This window comes from Oryctolagus cuniculus, chromosome 12 (genome assembly GCF_051225735.1).
Source record: "Oryctolagus cuniculus isolate XC-2025 breed Fujian yellow rabbit chromosome 12, ASM5122573v1, whole genome shotgun sequence".
NCBI classification, from domain to species: Eukaryota; Metazoa; Chordata; class Mammalia; order Lagomorpha; family Leporidae; genus Oryctolagus; species Oryctolagus cuniculus.
This window is the reverse complement of record NC_142878.1, coordinates 50,761,320-50,783,137: the sequence shown is the minus strand read 5'-3', so window position 1 is coordinate 50,783,137 and position 21,818 is coordinate 50,761,320. Positions and strand designations below refer to the sequence as shown.

Genomic DNA, 21,818 nt, shown 5'->3' with positions numbered 1-21,818 from the left:
AAGGGCCTGGTGGGTCCATATCTCTCTAGATTCAGAAGAGGTAGAAGAGAAATGTTCAGCAATGAGCATAATCTCCAAGGTAGTTGACTGATTTGCAGACTGAAAGCTATATGGCGTTGAAGGCCATGTGGAAACCACCATAACCCCCTTTATTCACCATGACAGTAAATCCAGAGCAATGTTATATTCATGGAGAGATTGAGAAATGAGTATGCCTGACAAATTACTGAATGGTCCAAGAGTGACGATTCCCACCACATTCACACTCGGCTCACCTATTTGGTCTGTGCAGAAGATAGCTGACTCTTGGAGAATTATCGTGGATTATTGTAAATTTCCCCTGATGGGGACTCTCATTGAAACTGCTCTTGGTGGTGTAGTTTTCTTGCCGGAGCAAATGAGTCTATCTTCCTGCAGCCATTGATCTGGGGAAGCAGGATTATGCCTTCACTTGGGATTCTATCAACAATTCTGGCAGGGGACCTGATCGTCTGTTCACTTCACAAGACACCATACTGGTACCTTACAGTGATGATATGTTTATTGGATCTGGGATGCAGGAGGTCCTAGACACTTTTATAAGATGTGTGCATACCAGACAATGAGAAATAAATCCCACTTGTGACTCATTCTTCTCAAAGAATAAGAAACACTATTAGGTAAAATACCTAAGGATTCAGTGATTTGGGGCATGCCAGATATTCCTTCTTAAGTCATGGACAAGTTGCTCCATCTGGTTCCTCCTATCCCTATAAAAGAGATAAAGCCCCAAGTGGTCCTTTTGGATGACATTTGATTGAGGAGGACTATAGTGGTGCACAAATGGCTGTCTATGATATCCATTACTTAATCATGTTTGTTAACCCATGATGTTAAATTTATTTTCTAAAACTTTAGCTATTTTTGCATCTAATATTGTGACGGGCAGCCCCTAACTTGGTCCTCTATGATGCCAATCTGCTAGTGTTTCCAATCTTATGTATTCTCCCTCACTGAGTATGGCTACCTTTACTAACTCTCTTCTAATTGATAGGACATGTAGAAAGTAATAGGATGCCACTTTCAATATTGTACTGCAAGAAAAATGTGGCTTCTATTTGCAGTTACTTGTCTGCCTCTTTCTCTGTCTCTCTTTTTATCTTGCTTCTTTGCACGGGGAGAAGTGAGCTGACATCCTGTCTGTAGGCCTAGGGAGAGGTGCATACCAGATCCACAGTCGATGAAGAACTGGGGCTGCAATCTGTATGGGTCTGAAGCTTGTCTACACCACACTGTGATCTCACCTCTAAAATTCCCAGAATTCTCACCCTTTGGAGGGATGCTGGCTGTGTATAGTACGTTCTGCACAGGGCTTCTGCAGAGTGAGAGGCACTGGATAAACTGGAGAATAAGAAGAAAAACCAGGTGAGGAGACTCAAATTTCATGAGGGGAAGCAGTCTTGTCCCTTAGGGTCCAGAAGGCAAACCCAGGGGTAGAAAACACAGGGAGGGGTCAGTGCTGTGGCATAGTGGGTAAAGCCACCACCTGTTGTGCTGACATTGCATATGGGCACCGGTTTAAGTCCTGGCTGCTCCACTTCTGATTCAGCTCTCTGCTGTGGCCTGGGAAAGCAGTAGAAGATGGCCCAGGCCTTGGGCCCCTGCACCCACATGGGAGACCTGGGGGAAGCTCCTGGCTTCAGATCAGCTCAGCTTTGGCTCTCCACCTGGGGAGTGAACCAGCAGATAGAAGACCTTTCTCCCTCTCTGTCTCTATCTCTCTGCCTCTGCCTCTCTGTAACTCTGCCTTTCAAATAAATAAGATAAATCTTAAAAAAAAAGAAAATATAGGGAAATGATTTTTGATCAACATGATGACAAATAACAATCATCTACCTCCTTGTAAATAGGTTGTATAAAGTATAATAAATTAGGCAATAATTATCATGTTAAGAAGACTCTCAGGGCAGGTGACATGATTGTGGCATCCCATATGAATTCTTTTTTTTTTTTTTTTTTTTTTTGACAGGCAGAGTTAGACAGTGAGAGAAAGACAGAGAGAAAGGTCTTCCTTCCATTGGTTCACTCCCCAAGTGGCTGCTACGGCCGGCGCGCTGTGCTGATCCGAAGCCAGGAGCCAGGTGCCTCCTCCTGGTCTCCCTTGTGGGTGCAGGGCCCAAGGACCTGGGCCCCTGGGCCATCCTCCACTGCCTTCCCGGGCCACAGCAGAGAGCTGGACTGGTAGAGGAGCAACTGGGACAGAATCCAGCGCCCCAACCAGGACTAGAACCGGGGCTGCCGGCGCTGCGGATGGAGGGTTAGCCAAGTGAGCTGCAGCACCGGCCTCCCATATGAATTCTGATTAGAGTCTTGGCTGCTCTACTTCTGATCCAGTTTGCTGCTAATGAGCCTAGGAAGGCAAGCAAAGATGGCTCAATTGCTTGGGCCCCTGCCACCTATGTGGGAAACCTGGATGGAGCTCCAAGCTTCTGGCTTCAGCCTGGCCAGCTGTGGCTGTTGCAGCCATGTGGGGAGTGAACCAGTGGAGTCAGGAGCCAGAAATTTCATCTGGGTCTCCTACATAGGTGCAGGGGCCCACAGACTTGGGCTATCTTCCACTGCTTTCTCACATGCATTAGAAGGGAGCTGGACTGGAAGTGGAGAGGCCAGGACTCGAACCAGTGCCCATATGGGGTGCTGGTGTTGCAGGCGGCAACTTAACTCTATGCCACAATGCTGGTTCCCCCATGATTGTACATCTTAAACTCTTACAGGATGCAACAAGAATTTCCTTTCCAGAAATCCTAGATTGTGTCTATATAATTTATTTTGAAACTTAAACTGAATACCAGACTCCTATTCTTGTTTCATGTGTAAACTTGACTGCCCCAAGGAGATTTGTATTTCCAAGGATAGGGACTGGATAATTTGTCTCTTCTGTACTTTAGCTGGAGACCATTTGTAGTTCTCTTTTCCAGCTTTACTACGAAGTTTTTCTTTGTTTCTTCTGTCCATTGTTGTTTATTCTTTAGTCCTATAACTTCTAGGCTGTTTTCTTTATGCCTGAAATAGTCTGCCTCTTTTTAGAATTGTGCTGGTATTACAAGGTTCTGTGAACAAAGCAGTCAGGGAAGTAAAAGATGAAAGAGAGGTAGATTCCTTTATCTCCTAGAAAAAGGGAGAAGCCCCTTGAGGTGAGGAGAAGCACCTTGTTTTGTGTTTTCACGTCTGTGGCAGGCTCAGTGCAGACCAGAGACCAGAGAACAGCTGGCTGTGTGATATTCCCTGCTCTGGCCCACCTCCGTTCACTGTGTTAAGACTCATGCTTGGTGGTCCTTACCTATATTTTCCCATAGGTTTGAGTAAAGCCTCTTCCATGTAAAATGCTTCTCTCCAAACCTTGTGAGTCTACCAGTCCCCGTATCAGCTACCAGTATCAACAAGGCCAGCAACAGACAGTTCTGTGCATCTTCTGATCAAGTCTATCAATGGCAATCTTCTCCTATCTGGTGGGCAGTGGGAGGAAGTCTGTATTGGCAGCAACTGTCCTTTTCACATGCCTGCATGAAGCTCATTTGATCTGCATTTGCCGGGAAAGGAGTCAGCCAGCCCCTGAGCCCAGGGGTCAGGAGACCAGCCTTATGGCATATTTTCTTCTCTTTCCATTTGTCTGTCATAAGAGAGGGCAGTTTTGGTTACAGGTTAATTTTTTTTTCATTTGTAGATGAAAACTCATAATATAAAATTGATCATATTTAATTTTTTTATTTATTTTTATTTATTTGACAGAGAGAGAGAGACAGAGAGAAAGTTCTTCCTTCCATTGGTTCACCCCCCAAATGGCCGCTACGGCCGGTGCTATGTCGTTCCGAAGCCAGGAGCCAGGTGCTTCCTCCTGGTCTCCCATGCAGGTGCAGGGGCCAAGCACTTGCGCCATCCTTAACTGCCCTCCCGGGCCACAGCAGAGAGCTGGACTGGAAGAGGAGCAAACAGGACTAGAACTCGGTGCCCATATGGGATGCCGGCACGGCAGGCAGAGGGTTAACCAAGTGAGCCATGGCTCTGGTCCCCTGAAAAATTGATCATCTTAACCATGTTTGAGTGTACAGTGATATTAGCTATATACAAGATCTGGTACAACAGATCTCTAGAACTTTGTCATATTGCAAGTGGAAACTCTGCACCCATTGAATAAAAAAAAAGTACTTATTTTTTTCTTCTTCCCCTAGCCTCTTGCACCACCATTCTGTTTTCTGTTTCTGAGGTGTTGACAACTTTAGATACCTCATACAAGTGGAATTATGCAGTAATTTTTGGATGATTTACTCATTTAGCCTAGCATATTTCATCAAGGTTCATCCATGTTATAGTGCACAATAGGATTTCCTTCTTTTCAAGGCCAAATAATATTCCATTACATGTATATACCCTGTTTTCTCTATCCATTCATTCACCTATGGAATTAGATGTTATGTCTACCTCTTGGCTTGATTTTTGTTTTTTAAATTGTGGAATAGATTTCATAGTTGGGAGAATTTATAGCTTACATGTATAGGGTGATGAATGACTTTGGAGCATTTGCTTGAGTATTATCACTGAGGACAAGAAACAAAAAATATGGGCTGGTGCTATGACACAGTGGTTTAAGCACCTTCCCCACCGGCAATGCTGGCATCTCATATTGGGCTGCTGGTTTGAGTCCCAGCTGCTCTACTTTTAACCCAGCTCACTGATAATGACCTGGGAAAGCAGCAGAAAATGGCCAAGTGCATGGGCCCTGCCACCATGTAGGAAACTGTGGGGACCCATGAGCCGGCCATGGGCCCACATGCTAAGGCTTAGCTTGCTGACCATTGGCAATAGTTACTGCTGTGTGGATGTTTATGGTTTCTGTTGAGCTGTGATATCGGGACCTTTCCATAACCCCAGGCTAGAGTCAAAACAACTATGGCTTTGGGGCTTCCCGTACTTCTTTTCCCACTGACCAAGGCTGAGAAAACACCAGGTGGAAGCTTGTTGTTAGCACCCAAGTTGCCTGCTACGTGACCAGGAGCTTGATTGGATGAAGGCGTGTGATCACCTTTCTGGTTGGACAAGGAGCGCATGGACTGTGCGTGATCAGGCACCCGATTGGAGCGCCGCCGCATGGACTGTAGCATGGACTAAGCTTGCATTACATGCTTCTGCAATGTTATACTATATAAGCCGTTCGTGAAATAGTAACGGGAGCTTCCCTTTCTTTCAGAGCTCCCCTTGCTCAAGGGTTTCTCTTTCTATCCTGTTTAAATAAAAGTCTACTGAAGACCGATCAGCTGGGAGCAGTGTCGTTCCTTTGCGGGCAAGGGAGCGACAGGTGGTGCCGTGACTCGGATTGCTGAAAGAGGTAAGTACTGTGGAGATAAACAAACGTGCTTGACACGCCGAGGGACTGCCTAGAGCAGGGTAAAAAGAATAAAAAGTGAAGCGTGCATACACGGAAGTCTAGACGGGTTAAACGATACGTCTAGGGATAACCGTGGTCCCGTCTAAGAAGACGGGGAAATAAAGCGCCCGCAAGGCGGAATCAAAGCGCCTACAAAGGCGGAATCAAAGCGCCTGTAAGGTGGGAGTTAAAAACGAGCGGACTCAAGGCGGGAGGAATAACCTTGGGATTATGGGCAACACTCCCTCCACCACCAAACTGCGCTTGCTACTGAGTCGTTTATTAAAATCTACGGGGACGCCTGTTAAAGCGGCCACTGTCTGCGCATTTACCCGAGATCAGTGTACACTGGACAACCCCCACCCTACATTTGAATATTTCATTTGAAGTAAATGTTACCTGTTGTAAAGTTAATATTACTATGTGAAATGAGAAATTGTGGTAACAAAGTGTCCAGACTACCCATTCTGTTTTTGTTTTATGTACTAACTCTACCCCTATTATTGACAGGAATGCTTGAGCAAATTATGCTTGATTTGCTTTACAAAAAAATGTAAATCAAAATATGCCGCAAATAGTTAAGATTCCACAAACCTGCAAAAATGTAACAAGTACAGATAATAAGAGACTATTTCTCCCTCAGATATGTTTCAATTTATCCTTAAAACACATTGAATATTATTGTGTTTAATTGCCAAATGTATATTTGTATGAAAAATTTGTATTATATTCTTATGATGTATTAATTATGCCTATATCTTGGTGCAACTCTAGGGTCAAACATAAGGACGAATTTTTGGGATGGAGAGGCTTGTACCTAGATTTGGCTCTGGTAACCAAGAAACTTGGCTGCTGGATGACCTTCTCCTGCTCCTTGGGAGCCTGGCCAGTTCCCGGGGAGGGGGATAAAGGAGTGTTTTCTGATAAACAGGTGGGCATGCTTCGTGTCTCGGCTCTCTGGCCAAGATCTGGGACGGGACGCACTGCTTGCCTAAAATCTTGGCAATGAGCCACCCTTGTCCTTGGGGGCTTTATGGGGGAGCCAGAGCAAGCCTCTGCTGCTGCTGTTTCATCCCCTGGGGAACATGTAGTCAAGCTGAATGTTAAATGTGCCCGTGATGATTATTGATGATGTTTGATTCTCAGTATGGATCCTTTTCTGGAGCTGTGTGAAGATTGCCTAGTGATGCCCACAGTACTGTAAATTCTACCAAACATAAGTACAATGCAGATATGGATCAATTGGCTACTGTGACTGAGGTGTTCTGTGACAGTTACTTTGATGAGGGATTAGCAAAATGAATTCACTTAAAAACAGGGCATTCAGGACCTGCCGCTCTACATGGTATGTCATTACAAAAATCAACAAGGAGGGTTATGCCCAATAAACGGGGGTGCTATAAATGTGGGCAGCAGGGACATGTTCAAAAATTGTCCAAAAGTCAAAGATCAAAATAAGGCTCCTCCTGAAATTTTCCCCCGTGCTATAGGGGAAGGCATTGGGCCAATGAATGTAACTCCAAAACTGATAAAAAAAAAAATAAGGTAATTCATTAAAGAACAGAGTTCAGGAAACTGGAAGCGGGGCCAGCCTCAGGCCCTCCCTACAGGGATCAGTGGACTGTCTTGCTATAGTATCATTAAAGCAATGGAGCCATGTTTATTGCAACATTCTGTTAATCTATGTTCCTTTACCATCTTTCCTCTAAATAATTTTAGTGTGCACTACAAGGCTTGCAGCGTATTTCTTGCGGATTAAGCTAAAAGTAACTAAGTCTGTGCACAGCAGACAGCTGAAAAATAACTTGCTGTCACAAATTGGCGTAGTTGGCAGGATCCGCAAGTATGCAAAGCAATGCCTTTCTTTAAAAAGAAAACTGAAGTTGCATGTGTAACCTGTGATGTTCCTGGCTGGAAAGACCTTCAGTTTGCCTCTTTGGTGAAGGATGGGCTCTCTGCTCAGAATCGAGTGAGAATTGGGATGGCAAGTTATAGAGTGCACAGTCTCCACAAGTTATTGAAGTTTTGCAGTCGGTGCTGGTAGAAAATGGGGATGAACTATAGGCTTTGGGGAAGTGAGAATGGATTTTGTTATCTGCATAGTGATGCATGTGTAAGCAATTAGAAAAAACAGTACAGGATAAATGTAAATTGGGAAAAAGAAAATGCTGCCCTTTGGAGTCAAACTGCTAGGTAGTGGTAGGAAAATTATATCAAGCCTCTGTACCGCTGCCAGAGACAACTAAGATTATTCAGTGTAAACAATACAAAATTCCAGGTGGAAAAAAAAATCTAAAACAGTAAAAAATTATCTTAGTGCTAGAGTGATGATTCCCATAATCACTAAAAGGAATTATCTAATTTGTCATGTTAAGAAATCAGGCGAAACCTGGAAAATGACTGTGAATTACAGGAATTTGAACAAAGTTACTTTCCCATTGACTGCTACAGTCCCAGACACCATAATTTTGTTGTAAAAGGTCACAAACATAAAACGTGTTCTTGATAAGAAAAGTTAAAAGGAAAAGATATTTTTAAATAAAAAAAGGACATGGTTTGTAAAAATTGTTTATCTTAATGGCTGGTTTATACTGAAATGAAAAAAAAAAGGGGGGGGGGAGAAAAGAAAGGTTTGAGCAAGTTACAAAAGGTGTGAGAAAGTCGCAAAATGTTATGGGAAGAAGAAATTTTTGGTTACAAAACTATTAGTCTATTTTCTTTGACATAAAATCAAAATCTGATCCTCTGTTAAAGCAATAAGTTAAAGTAATCTATTATGTTCTCTTGATGTCTCTGTTAAATTCTAACTGTTTAAAAACAGCTGTAAAAAGAGCAATGGTGAAATGGAGGGATCCTATCACCAATCAATGGAATGAACCTGATCCAGTACTGATATGGGACATGGACTCCTAAGGGATGGGTTTTTCTATGTAACCAACATGCCTTTACATCATTAGCCTCTGATAACTTCTGCAATTTCTCCCTGGGCCGTGTGGCCCTGATGCTAACATCTGTATTTACAGTGGATAGAGCATGGCGGCGTGCTTTACCTGAAGACTACAATAACACCATCATCCTAATAGGAGAGGACACTGCCCTTGCCATGGCTGTATCAGTAGTAAGTGTTCCTGGACTGGCTTTTGGAAATAATCGTGGACTATGAAGGCTTACATGTTTGGTGACCAAAACAATTAATCCTACTGCTACTGGACTGTTCAATATAGTCAAAGAATTGGATCAAGTTCATTCAGGAGTGCTTTTAAGCCATGCAGCTAACAATTACTTGCTGTTAAAAGAGCATATAAGTTGTAAACCTGTACCTGGGGGACATTGCTTTAACATTACTAACAATGTGCCATATAAGGAGACTGTTATTGATAAACTTAAGAGTAAAATGCAACATATGTTTATTACTAACCCACTATTCATTTGGAGGGTTTCAATGGATTCATTGGTTATTAATGCTGGCTGGACCACTGCTGCTTTTCCTACTTTGTATGGGATGTTTCCCGTGTGTTCTGCATTTTATACTGACTTCGCTACAGTCTGTATGGACTGAAATTCATCATTTAAAACTTTGTACCAAACCTCTTTTGTAATCAGAATAATTGATATTTGGCTGTATGTTTCATCTCTCACCTAATGTTGGGCTGGAATGGTACTCAATGACAGGTAAGACGCTCAGCATCCTGTATCAACCTAAGACAGGGCTCTAGGCCAAGCTGCCAGAGTTACTGATGACGGGTAAGGACAGAGATGACTGAGGGCAACCTAAGACAGAGGCCATTCTCAATTAAATAAAAAAGGGGGAGATGTGGGGACCCATGAGCCGGCCATGGGCCCACATGCTAAGGCTTAGCTTGCTGACCATTGGCAATAGTTACTGCTGTGTGGATGTTTATGGTTTCTGTTGAGCTGTGATATCGGGACCTTTCCATAACCCCAGGCTAGAGTCAAAACAACTATGGCTTTGGGGCTTCCCGTACTTCTTTTCCCACTGACCAAGGCTGAGAAAACACCAGGTGGAAGCTTGTTGTTAGCACCCAAGTTGCCTGCTACGTGACCAGGAGCTTGATTGGATGAAGGCGTGTGATCACCTTTCTGGTTGGACAAGGAGCGCATGGACTGTGCGTGATCAGGCACCCGATTGGAGTGCCGCCGCATGGACTGTAGCATGGACTAAGCTTGCATTACATGCTTCTGCAATGTTATACTATATAAGCCATTCGTGAAATAGTAACGGGAGCTTCCCCTTTCTTTCGGAGCTCCCCTTACTCGAGGGTTTCTCTTTCTATCCTGTTTAAATAAAGTCTACTGAAGACCGATCAGCTGGGAGCAGTGTCGTTCCTTTGCGGGCAAGGGAGCGACAGAAACCTGAATGAAGTTCCTGGCTTCTTGCTTCGGCCTGGCGCATCACTGTTTCTGCCATCTGGGGAGTGAACTTGCAGATGGACGACCTCTCTCTATCTTTCCCTCTCTCTTCCCCCACCCCTATCACTTTGCCTTTTGAATAAATAAAATAAATCTTAAAAAACAAAAAGAGGGGCCAGCACTGTGGTATAGTGGGCAAAGCTGCTGCCTGCAGTGCCAGCATCCCATATGGTGCCGGTTCAAGTCCCAGCTGCCTTCCTTTTGATCCAGTTCTCTGCTATGGCCTGGGAAAGCAGTAGAAGATGGCCCAAGTCCTTGGGCCCCTGCACCCACATGGGAGACCAGGAAGAAACTCTTGGCTCCTGGCTTCGGACTGGTGTGGCTCTAGCCATTGAGGCCACCTGGGGAGTGAACCATTGGTTGGAAGACCTCTCCACCCCCGCCCCCCCCATTCTGTAACTGCATTTCAAATAAAAATAAATAAATCTTTAAATAATAAATAAATACATCCTTAAAAAAAAAAACAACAAAAAGAGATACACTATAGGCAGGACTCAGAAGCCAGTGTGCTTTGTGGTCACATCCTTGAACCCTCACAGAAAGTAACCCCTAACCTGACTTTTGTGATGATCCTTCCCTTACTTTTCTGAATCCATCTGGTTCCTGACTTTTGAAAAGAGAAATAGCTGTATTTTTACTGCCTATTTATGCACCTCTAGACAGTGTAATTTAGTCTTTAAAACATTTGCATAAATTGGATGATATGAAGGTATTCTTGTGTACCTTCTTTCATTTAAAGTTATGTTTGTGGGATGTCCCCACGCTGTTTTGTGTAGGTCATTGTTTCCATCTTGTGAATATGCCACAGTTTACCTCCTGTTTTACAGATAAAGGACCATTGTGGGTTTTTTGGCCTAGTTTTTGGTTGCTATGGATAATACCAGTAAGTGCATTCTTGAACTTCTGTCCTGGTGCACATTTGCGTGAGTCTTTATTGCCTTTGACTAAGAGTGCAGTCGTTGGGTCTCCGCATATGCGCACTGTCAACTCCAACAGGAAATACCAATCTATTTCTAAGATCGCTGTTCCAACTTGTGCTGTCACCAGCAGTTTATGAGACTCCTCTTTGTGCCCTGTTTGCACAAACATATGCTATGGCAGACATTTGTAAAATCAACTCTGCATTGAAGAATGACACAAACACACCAAAATAGGTGATTTTTTTAAAGATTTTATTTATTTGACAGGTAGAGTTAAAGACAGTGAGAGGGAGAGACAGAGAGAAAGTTCTTGCATCTGCTGATTCATTCCCCAAATGGCTGCAATGGCCAGAACTGGGCCGATCTGAAGCCAGGAGCCAGGAGCCAGGATCTTCCTCTGGGTCTTCCATGTGGGTGCAGGGGCCCAAGCACTTGGACCATCTTCTGCTTTCCCAGGCCATCAGCAGAGAGCTGGATCGGAAGAGGAGCAGCCAGGAATAGAACTGGTGGCCATATGGGATGCTGGCGCCATAGGCAAAGGATTAACCTACTGCACCACAGTGACAGCTCCAACACTTTTGCTTTTTAATTCCATAACTGTATCAGCTTTAAAAGTTCTTGGTCTCTAGGCTTTCAGATATTACTCCTGCTTTACGGTTCTTCTTCCCCTTCAGGTTTCCAATTTCATTGTATGTTAGAACTTTTCACCATTTTCTGTATGAGTCTTATACTAATTTTTTTGTATTTCCTATTTTTTTCTTTCTATGAGTCATTAAGAAAACTTCTGGTAGCCCTACTCGATCATAATGGATTCAAAGAGTGAAATCCTAGTGGAGCCTAGAAGACAAAGGAACTAGAAGCATGAGTGCTCTGTTGGTCACCAAATACTCAATCCATCCTTCTTTCATTCACAAAATAGACTTATCACTCCCTCATGGGTGAAAGCTTCATAGTGCCATTCAGCTACAATATCAGGCTCAAAGTCCAGGAACTCTGTGTGCCTTTCTCTACTGCTGGGTGTCACAGGTCCTTTCACACTTTCCACCATCCACCAGGGGGCTGTCACCAGAACTGAGCTGATATCAGCCCCAGGCTCTAGAACCTCCAAAACTAACCTAAATAAACCTCTTATTTGTAAGTAGTCTGTGTCAGGTATTTTATTAGAGTGAAGAAAATTTGATTAATACATGTCTTCATAACAATTTATATCTGTACCTGCTGTATCTTATTACATTATTTTATAGATAACCTGTTATGTATTTATTGCTTGTGTCATAATTTAAATTTTAAAATCAGGGCCTTATCCTATTTATCTTTCAGTCCCCAGGACCTCATCAATTGTGGGTTGAATTGCACTGCTGAGTTTATGCCTTAGAAATTGCTCTGACTGTGCAAGAATGTTCAGCCGTATTCTCATGATTTGGCCTGGGTTGTGTGAGGTTGGAAGGTGATGAGCAGTAGCCAGGAGCTCTTCCTTACAGTTGTTAGGAGATTAGTATGGCTTTTGAAGTGTGTTAATTGCCTTTTCCCCAAGCTTAGGATATGGGAAGAAGGTGAACCAGCATTAGGGTGGGGAATCCAGAGTAAGACAGAAGGCACATGGCAAGAATTTAGAACCCAGGCCCCAATTCTCCAAAACAGTGTCTAAAATCTGCTGAGAAAGGGAGACAAATGATGACATAAATAAGACACAAGCAGGACTAGCTTTCAGGACCTTGACCAGACTAGGACCTAGGAACAAGAGAGCTTTGTGTTGGCTGGTGGTTGTGGGTAACTAACTTCACGCCCCCCCTCCTTTTCTTTTTTTCTCTTTTGAACCTCCACAAGGTAAGTGAAGTGCCCTTTAGACCTGTGCCTGCAGGTATACTAGCCAGTGGGGTTGAGTGTGTAAAGTCTGGACATTTTTTAGGGAACAATGATGGGGGAGTTAGTCCTGTTGGAGATTGTGACATACTGACTAGAGAATGATTTGCATTTAGTGAATCTCAGAGTGTGAATGATGAACTTTTTTTTTCCAGGCTACTTGAATTGAGGAGATTCCTGGGAGTAACTTGGAATGAGAAGAAAACTAGTTAAGGCTGTTGGTTGTTTCAAGTTCATCACTTTCTTATTGTTAAAACCATCAAGATCACAGAAGGTTTAGATTTGAATGGAAGTGCTCTATCTCTGTCCTCTCAACCAGCTGTTTCAGAGAGCTGATAAAGAAGTCACTTTTCCCCCAAAGGAAACAAAGAATGATCCCAAGATAAGAGTGATCTTAGGCTGCCTCATCTTCCCTGAGGAGAATGGTGACTGTGTTAGGAAGATTGGGCCCCTTATCTCATTCTTGGGCTTGACCCTCACCTGAGCTCCCATTGGGCCTTTTCCCCAGTAATCTTGGCTTCATTGCCTGTCAGAGTTTATTTCAGCACCAGTTGTATAGGATTTAGGGGAACTTGTTTTTAGGGCTCCAGCTGCAGCCTTAGGAGAATTTCCAGAGGAGAGGGTCTTGTGTAGTGAATGGACTCCCAGATGTCTCATGCAGGACAGATGAATAACTGACAGAGGAGGGAGTGGAAGTATTTAACCAGAACTCAGTAGAATTAGTCTGGGTTGGGGTGGAGCAGGTGCATGAAAAAATATCTTTAAGCACTGTCTGGACTACCAGGTGGCACATGTGTTGTTTGTACATGTGGTTTAATGTAGGGTGTAAAAGAGAAGAAGTTGAATTCTGTGGTCTCTGTCCAGATGGCACCAGAGTAGCCAGCCAGGTGGTCGCTTGGACATGGAGGCTGTGATGCATGCTGGTGGGGAAGTGTCGCTCCCCCTCTTCGTGGAGGAACGACACAGGACCCTGCGTTGTTCTTTTGTTTGCTCGGCCCTTCCCGGGTTGGCTACCGTCCCTTCCACCTCTGTGGAAGGGCGGTTCCCCCTGCCACTTTCCCCACTTCCGTGGGGGAGCGGCACACCGCCAGCCGGCTCTCTTGGGGGCTGCTCAGATGTTCCTTCAGATAGATGTTCCCGGTGCATGTTGTCTCTCTCCTCCTTTATAGTCCTCTTCTGACAATCCCAACTCTGCTAACCACACGCCGAGTACGCTGCTCTCCTCCAATCAGGAGCAGGATCAGCTCCTGCAGGTCATCACTCAAGTTGGTGAGAGGCAGCTGCGTAGAAGTTGTTACTCCCTTCTCAGCGCCATATTGTGGGAGAGCAGATGCATAGAATAAGTCTTAATTCCAGTAACAGTCTAGTCCGAGTTGCTCCCCACAGGGAAGGACATGGCTGGGTGAACTATAAGGCCTCTTGATGCCTTAGGAGTTACATCTCCTGGTTGGATAAGCATTCGCCTAGCAGCTGAGAGACCAAAGCTCCCCTCTTGGCTCTGGGGGTAACTTGCTGAAAGACCTCATGGAGTCACTTCCCAGCCTGAGCCTCGGTTTCTTCCTATTCCAAAGAACGAAATGGTTCTCTACCAGTGGACTTCAAAATGTCTACTTTTTAAGATTGGGGAATTTTATTTATTTAGGTTTTTATTAATATAAAGAAGACAGATTTTATGTAGTTCATAGATACAGTTCTAAGAATATAATTATCTTTCTTCCTTTATTTTTTTCTATTCATGATATATTTTAATTTGCTTTATAATCACAGGCTTAATGCTCCACTAAATAAAGAGTTAAATAAGTCAAAAGTAGAAAGACCACTGCTCAGCAGGAATATAGGCAAGGCTATAAACTACAATCAATTCCAAAGATGTAAATTTCACTTATGCACATTAAATATTTTTGTGCTGTAATATTAGCTACCACAATCAAAGGCCACAAATGATATTTATCCTTTTGTATCTGGCTTATTTCACTAAGTATAATGGTCTCTAGTTGCATTCATTTTGTTGAGAAAGATAGAATTTCATTACTTTTTACAGCTGAGTAGTATTCCATTATGTATATGTACTACATTTTCTTTATCCAGTCATCTGTTGATGGACATCTGGGTTGATTCCATATCTTAGCTATTCTGAGTTGAACTGCTATAAACATGGAAGTACAGGTAACTCTTTCATATGCTGATTTCATTTCCTTTGGGTAGATTCTCAGGAGTGAGATGGCTGGGTTATGTGGTAGGTCTATTTTTACACTTCTGAGGAATCTGTATATTGTCTTCCATCATGGTTGTACCAGTTTACATTTAAGACCAGGGAGTTTTATATTCTGCCTATACCTTAAAAAGACAGAGATGTTCTCGTTCAATTCAAGTGAGTGACTCGGGGACCTATGGCAGCTCACTTACTGTTCTCTCCCTTTCCATTTCTGGGGCTCCAGAGAGCACAGCCATTGAACAAGAGGCTAAATAAAAAATGACCTTGCATTCCAGGGGCAACAAAATCCACTTCTGGGATTATTGTGCTAATTACAGTGTTAAGTGTACAGTTGTGTGTTTTACAATTGAGAGAGATGTTTACTGCTCTAGAATTAGAAGATCTTAAATTTCAGTTGACATCTAACCCAAGTGTAGGCCTTATAGGACTCCCAGCACATGGGACCTGCACCTGTGACTTTCAGATCAAGTACATCCCAGTGGGGCAGGGATCATGCCTTACTTCATGCACTGCCAAGTCTCCAGTGTCCAGAACAGGGCCTGATCTTTGCTAGTTGATCAATATTTATTTAAGTACCAATGGTAGGAGCCTAACCTTCCTGTCATCCTATAGAGAGAATCTTTAACTCCAAAGGGGGCAATGGTCCAGTGGTTGGCAAGAGAGTCTTATTCTGGGAGCCAAGCTGTGGATTCCTTGAGAAGAAGTAAGTTACAAAGAGGTTGAGGCCACTGAGTGGCTGGGAAGTAATTAGTCTCTAATCCCAGGGCTGGGCTAGCATGAGAGCTGGACTGAGCCCATGTGGTGGGCAGTGTGTCTAGAGCTCTGGGGAAGGATTGACTTCAGCCTCCTGAGTCTGATTTTGGGTTTCTGAGCTCTAGAACTTTAGAATAATACACTTGTGTATGGGTGTGTGTGTTTTTTTTTTAATTTATTTATTTAGTTGAGAGGCAGAGTTAGAGACAGAGAGAGGGAGAGACTGATCTTTCATCTGCTGGTTCACTCTCTAAATGGCCAGAGTTGAGCTGATCCAAAACCAGGAGCCAGGAGCTTCTTCTGGGTCTCCCTTGTGGGTACAGGGGCCCAAGAACTTGGGCCATCTTCCACTGCCTTCCCAGGCCATCAGCAGGGAACTGGTTTGGAAAAGGAGCAGCTAGGACATGAACTGGTGCCCATATGGGATGCTGGTACTGAAGGCGGAGACTTAGCTTACTATACCATAGCTCTGTTCCCTCCTTGTGCTGTTTTAAGTCAATTAGATGCAGTAACAAGAGGAAAATAAAACATCTTCTCATCTCTATTAGCCTGCTCTCTGACCCAGGGCATATGGTGGCTATGACCAGGAAGAGTTCTGAACCCATATTTAATAACCCTTAGAAGGACTCAGTTTTCCTTTTTGTCTGTGCATTCACCCTGGCAAATACCTACAGACTTCTCTGTAGTCAGTGTGGAGAAAATTTATAGGATATACCTGTGCCCCTTGAATGCCTGTGCCCTTATTTCTGCCTCACTTGAGACAGTCTGGATCTTTTAATTGACTTAGAGATAAGGACATGTTGTCTTCGCTTAGATTTCTGCCTCTAGTTTTAGAATTACTTTGTTTATGTGTGTCAGCAGTACTTTTTCAGTCAACCATCTGTTTCATTCCTAGGGACATTGTACTAACAATACAAGTGATACATCTCTGGGATGTCTTTTAGGCAGAATAAAGTTAATGCTTCAGAAACATCCTCCAAAATAAAAGAATGGCTCTTTATTTTGTTAATAAGAAAATTTGTTCAAAGCAACAATGGGTTTCTGCCTTCCTTATTCCATCTTCTACAAATAAGTGTCACCTGTTAGGAATTCCCTCAATGGTTATAAAACAGTGCTGAATGTGATAGTATAATCTTTAGGCATGAACTGATGTGTGATGCTTTCTCTTGTTTTGCTTTTCTTTGTGGTTGATTTTTCTTACACCATTCCTCTAACAGCATCCACTACTGCTTGTCCCAATGCTCTATTTGTTTTAATTTTATAAAGTGGAGCCAATAGTGTTTAAAAAGTCTGTCTCCATCTTAACAAAAGTTAAGAAGCCCCTGAGCCCCTTCTCAGCTCCAGGGACTTGGTATGATCCTAGGAGGTCAACAGGCTGAAAAAGGGTACTTCTATCCACAGAATGACTCAGACCTAGCAGTGGCTGTGGGGTAGGGTGCAGTCCTGGCCTTGTATCCTCAGCATCACTCTACTCCTGGGGCAAGACTGTGAAGGTGCCCATCTCCTTACACTTTCAGTAGCCTTCTTGTCTTTAGGGTCCCCAACACACAGCTAGATGGACTTGTGTAGCTTAGGAAGACTGCCTGCACTTCTGTTCAATCTGTACTTCCAGACCCACTTGCTGTGGTGTGACAACATACTTGCTAAGCTTGTGGAGCAATGGTCTTCACAACTGCATTGAATTGAGCCTTACATAGCAGCTGGTCCTAAAGGCGACAGATGGTAATTCTGGTCTGGCCTTCGTAGTGATGCTCAGAACAGGGGTGGGATTTCCTGTACCTCCTCTGCCAGGAGAGCTTCCCAGGCTCCCTTCTGTTGCACTGGGTCCAGGAGATCAGCCAACTACAGGAGTGGTGGTGGGACTGAGGTTCTCAATAAGAGGGATGCTCCCCAGTAACCTTTGTGTGCATAGCAGAGGTCAGTAGGATGGTGCTTCAGTACATGGTGTGTTGACCTTTCACTTATTATTATGGTCCTTGTGGAGAGTGGGTTTGAGATGACAGTGACTTGAAAAGTGGTTTCCTTTTTGTTGATGTTGTGGATGCCCAAGGTTACAGTTATTATGTTGTAAAGAAGGTGGACAGGGTTAGTCAGAATAGCTACAAGTCAGTCTCTAAAGGCAGGCTCAAGTTTCAGCAAGGTAGACCAGATGCTGAGTCAAATTGGGAGGCGGGGATGAGCAATTGTGTCCTGCCTTGGTCTGAATGTGCATATTCCTGTCCTTTGCTGTGCACAGGTGAACTAGGCCTGGGTCAACAGCAGTTCACCCTGTTACCCAGCCCTTCTCCTATACACTCAAATCCTCTATTTTGGATGAGCTTGGAGAGTCTCTTGTGTGTCCTTATTAGCCTTTTACCATACATTCATAGGGGCCTTCCTGAACTCTGGTCTCTTGGCCAGTGATGGAAATTCCCAGGAAGACCAAAAACCCTGCTGTTCATCCCCTTAATGACAATAAGCCACAGTCATCATGGTGTTATCTCGCACCATGAAAACCCCACAGTATCTCAGGCCTATTTGACATTGTAGGAACTTAACGGCTGCCATGTAGAGCCAGGAGTCTGACCTCTCTGCCCCATTTGATCTCTCCTGAAAGAGAAAGGTTGCTCTGCATCTCTGTGTTCATAACACAGAGTACAGGCCTGGGGGCAGGACGCAGGATGTTTAATGCTGGGAGAGTCTGACTTGGACATGGATGGTGAAGAGTACCTTTTGTAGAGATTGCTACACTTGGAGATGAGGATCATGGGTTCTGTAGGTAGCATGATGGCCTTGCATCATAACCAAACCTTCTCCCTATCAATGTTTTTGTAAACATGAGGAGTTCAGTGCTATTCTTTATCAAACAAGCTTCACATATATGTTAAGCAGAAAAGGATCTGTGTTCTGTGTAACACTCTTCAGAAGACCTGGAAAATACTCTCTCTAACCCACCATGATTGCCTCTTTGTCCAAAATATTTGAGATCCCAGGATCCTGCTTGCTTCCAGATGGGGTTGCTTTCTAAGACCAAACATGAGGAGCTTTTGGGGAAGACAACTTTGCCTTCTTTCTCCCCTATTCTGAATTAGGCACATAGTAAATATCCCACAGCAGCTTTTTGGATACACAACGAATAGTCCCCAAATAGTCTGTCTGGCTTGCTTCTGGGTATAAGAGTTCCTAACAGAATCTGAACACCTTCCCCCTTACCCCCTGATGTATTGTCCTAAAACTCTGAGCTTTCAGGATAAGGAGGGAAAGAGACTAGAAGATTAGAAATCAGAGTGAGATGAGGAAATGGGCCAGAGAGACCTGGTGGGAGCCTGTTTCCATCAGGGCTGCAGAGAAGGGATGAGGCTATGATCACTCTTGGTATAATGCCACCTAAATCTTATAGCCACTCATGGATGGTTTGGCTGATTTTATGTACAGTTGAGAGTTTTATCATCTTTTTTTTTTTTGTGTTAGAGAAGTTTCCCTGAGCTGTCACAGTCTATCCTGAGCTACCTATGATCTCTTGAGGTTCCCCCATCCCCTGGCGCTGCACCCTGAATACTCACTCACTTCCTCTTAGTCTCCTCCTTTCCCAGATCCTTACCTGCACTCTCTCTCATGACCTCTATTTACTTTCTCTGTTTCTGTACGCTGGCAGAGTGCATTCTGCGACCAGAGTTGTCTGCCTTAGCTGTGGAATTGCAAGTTTTTCTTGTGTGTTTTATTCTAACGAATCCACAACTGCTTTCAGCCCCTAAATGAAATGAGAAGGGCACTGGATGCAAAGATGTCTCTAGTTGGAAAGGTTTGCCCAGGACTGTCATGGTGTTCGCATTGAATGCTCTGCTTCTAGGAACTCTGCAAGGAAGCACAAACTCCCAGCTTTATTGGTTGGTGTGAAGATTGAAGGAAAGTATAAAAAAGTCTGTAGCTGCCCAGTTGGAAGCACAGTGCTTGATGTCAGTATTTATGCATAGATGATCACCTTCCATATTCACTGTGGCTATTTTTGCCCTGAAAACAAATCATAGTGGCTGTGATTTGTGGCATTGATGTGTGTGCTGAGACTGGGCAACACAGATACTTTTACATTTTATTTATTTAGTAGGTGAGGGGAGAGGATTCTCCCATTAAGTAACTCAATTGCCAAATGTCCACAATAGCTCTGGTTGCACCAAGGGTGAAGCTGGGAGCTGGAGATTCAATCCAAGTCTCTCATATGATGGAACTCAACTGCTTGAGCCTTCATCTGCTGCCTCCCAGGCTCTGCATTAATAGGAAGCTGGAATCAAAAACTGGAGCTGAATATCAAACCCAGGTACTCCAGTGAGTGATGTAGGCTTCCAACTGGTAACTTAGTCACAAGGCCAAATGGCTACCCTCATAGATACTTTTTTAAAAAAGATTTATTTTTATTTATTTGAAAGACAGAGTTACAGAGAGAGGTAGCGACACAGAGAGAAAGGTCTGGTCTTCCAACCGTTGGTTCACTCCCCAGATGGCTACAATGGCTGGAGCTGTGCCGATCTGAAGCTAGGAGCCAGGAGCTTCTTCCAGGTCTCCCACATGGGTGCAGGGGCCCAAGGACTCAAGCCATCCACTGATGATTTCCCAGGTGCATTAGGAGGGAGATGGATTAGAAGTGGAACAATCAGGACTCGAACCGACGCCCATATGGGATGCCAGCGCTGTAAGCCAGGGGGCTTTAACCCACTCTGCCACTGCGCCGGCCCCACAAATACTTTTTAATTGTATATATTATAGACTGTTTTGAACTTGTTTGTGGATTAACGTTTCTGCTTTGTGTTGAGATAGTGCTTAATTTTATCATTATGAAATTGGTGACCATATTAAGAGCTAAGAAGATGACAATGATAATGACAAAAATGCCAATACCAGCACAAGTCAGACATCACTCAAAAGAAGACCAGAAGACTGTGTTATGTCAATGAGAGATGCAAGCACAACTTGGATTGGGAAGTCAATAATGAAACAAGAGCAAACCATACAACATGTAGACAAGTGTACCACATAGACACACAGCACCCCCGTACAGTTCTCTGAGCTGAGCAGTTTCATTTCCTCAAGTAGACACTGTGATAAAAATGTTCTGTGGGTGAACAAGATGGTAGATTTTGAAGACAGATGTGTTGACAACTTTCAGTGGACATAATCCAATTAGATGTCACAAAAAACCATGCTCTCTACAGCATGTCAAGTCATGCATCGATTTGGCATTTAAAATGTGCCCTGAATAGCACTTTGGAATATGCAATGAAAATTTGAGTTTGAAATTCAATGGAAATTTTAATAAACTATGGAAAAGATAAAAATAGATCAAATACCCCAAATGTAATATTGCTTTGGCCACATGTCTATATATTCCACAGAAGATGCAAATGTAAATTTTGGCAAGCTCCACCCAGTCCATGAACTTCTTACCACAGAACATAATGATAACATGTATGTGCCCTGCACACTTCGTCCACAGCACTGCTACAGCGTGGATTGATGTGTTTACTTGTGATTTTGAAGCTTTCCCATGAAAAATGACCACTTTTCTCTCTTTCTTTAAGTTTTTAAGCTTTTTATTTAGTGAAAGAAATGCATAGGAGAGTGAGGGACCTACCTAAAAGAGAGAGGGAGATCTGAATCCATACCGGGCATTAGGAGCCATCCATGTGGAGAGCATGCAGACCAGAAAACACAGAGTGGGTGGCCCGAAGGCTGGGAAGGCCACATGCCCCGAAGGCACGGGGACGAAGGGGCAGGCCCACTGTGTTCCAGGCCTTTAATCCACTTCCAAAGTGGAGTGGTTAATTACTCTGATTGGCAGGTAGGCACACAGGTGCCCACTTCTCTTAGAATGTGAAGGGAACCTAATGAGGCTTCTGACTTTAAAGGAATGAGATGAGCCTGCCAAATGCTTTCGTCAAGGGAGAGAATAGAGAAAGGGAAATACTGAGAGAGTGATTGCTGTTCCTTCTAACTCTCTGATGATCTGGAAGAGTCAACAAAACCTGCAAGAGGATGAACTGACTGCATCTGCGCTTAGTACTGTAGGCAGGTTGGCAAAGGCCCATGCCGGGACAGTCTGCCTGTGGTCTAAAAAATGTGTCACCAGGAGAGGGCAGCCGTGAGAAACAAGCCTTTCTTATTTGTTCTGTAAACTGTAGTTTATTCAGGATACAGTTTAAATTCTTCCTCTGCTTTACGGCCACTGTTTTCACATACAGTAAAATTCCATGTGCTTTGGAGT

At 43.7% G+C, this 21,818-nt stretch overlaps 1 long non-coding RNA gene across 6 annotated transcripts in view; it reads left to right on the top strand.

The window, feature by feature from the left end:
* LOC149123023 (uncharacterized) overlaps positions 1–13,006 on the top strand; it is a 53,380-nt gene extending 40,374 nt beyond the window's left edge. For all 6 annotated transcript variants that reach the window (XR_016217481.1, XR_016217477.1, XR_016217476.1 and 3 more), the window contains one exon: positions 12,771–13,006. This is a non-coding gene — a long non-coding RNA (uncharacterized LOC149123023). The remainder of the gene's footprint in view (positions 1–12,770) is intronic.
* The last annotated feature ends 8,812 nt before the right edge of the window (positions 13,007–21,818 follow it).